The following is a 1394-nucleotide window of genomic DNA, read 5'->3' as shown; positions in this document are numbered from 1 at the left end:
GACGTAACGGCAGCAGAGGAGGGAGTTCAGTGTCTTCAGAGGGCTCAGTGAGAGAAGAGCCAAGGAGAAGAGAAGGTCTAACTGGTGCAGACCTTGATAAGATCAGGAGGGAGGTTTTTGGCGCGAAGCCTCCCAGGAGACAGCTAGCGAGAACCGCGGACCCAGTCACTGACAAGTGAGTGAGAAAGAGAAGACAATATGCGGCAGTCCAGAGAAACTGGTTAAAGAACAGGAGTCGGACTGTCCAAGATGTCATACTCGGAAAGGACCCCCTGGCTGAGCCGACCCTCCCTGAGGGTACGGTCGAGTTTTGGGGTAGCCTTTTTGGCCGAGCCAGTCCGCCAGCTGTGACTGAAGGCAATGAGCCTGCTCCGGGTAGCATATCTATCACTGAACCTGTCTCCATTGAGGAGGTTCAGTGGATGAAGAAAAGCCTAGTTCTGAAATCGGCCCCTGGGCCCGATGGCGTTAAACCCATCGAGCTCAAGCGGGTACCGGATTCAGAAGTGAAGTGAGTTTATGATTTGATACTCTCTTCACAGATATGCACTCAGGAGTGGGCTCAAGGACGAACTACTCTGCTCCCCAAGGTTGATGACCCGGTATCGCCTGGCCAGTTCAGGCCGATTACCATCACCTCAGTGGTGACGAGAGGATTGCACAAGATTCTTGCAAAGCGGCTTGCCGCTAAGATCCCCATCTCCGAAAGGCAAAAAGGGTTCAAGCCTGAGGATGGTGTGGGAGCTAACCTCTTGTTGCTGCGGGGGATGATCGATGAGGCAAAGTCGGATCTAAACAATCTGTACATTGCCTTTATCGACTTTAAGAAAGCTTTCGACTCTGTAAGCCATCCAGGGCTACTCCATATCCTGAGAGTGGCAGGATTAGATCAACAGTCCTTGTTGTATCTGGAGAACTTGTATGCCAACTCTAGCACTGAGATTGCAGGAGTCAAAGTAGATGTAAACCAAGAGGAGTAATGCAGGGAGATCCTCTCTCCCCATTACTCTTCAACTTGTGCTTGAGAGCAATATTTTAAAGAAGCTCCCGGATGGGTGTCGGGGCAACACTTAACGGTTACGGACAAGTGATTCGGTATCAAGCCTTTGCGGATGATATCGTGGTGGCGGCAAGCTCGAGAATTGGATTAACAAGAGCAGTTGAGACGCTTCTGACTGAAGCGAAGAAGTTGGGCCTGGAAGCAGGCATTGATAAATATGCCACTACAGGTATTATGTGCGACCGCAGTAAAAAGGCGTGGTACTATGATAGCTATAAGTTTTCTATTCTGGGCCAAGAACTCCCAGCCATGAGCACGGGTGGCTTTTATAAGTACTTGGGAGTCGAGCTTGGAATTGAGAAGCAGGGATGTCCTTCAAAACTGCTGGGGAAGC

This window comes from Macrobrachium nipponense, chromosome 4 (assembly GCF_015104395.2).
Source record: "Macrobrachium nipponense isolate FS-2020 chromosome 4, ASM1510439v2, whole genome shotgun sequence".
Taxonomy (NCBI): Eukaryota; Metazoa; Arthropoda; class Malacostraca; order Decapoda; family Palaemonidae; genus Macrobrachium; species Macrobrachium nipponense.
This window is presented reverse-complemented; position numbering follows the sequence as displayed.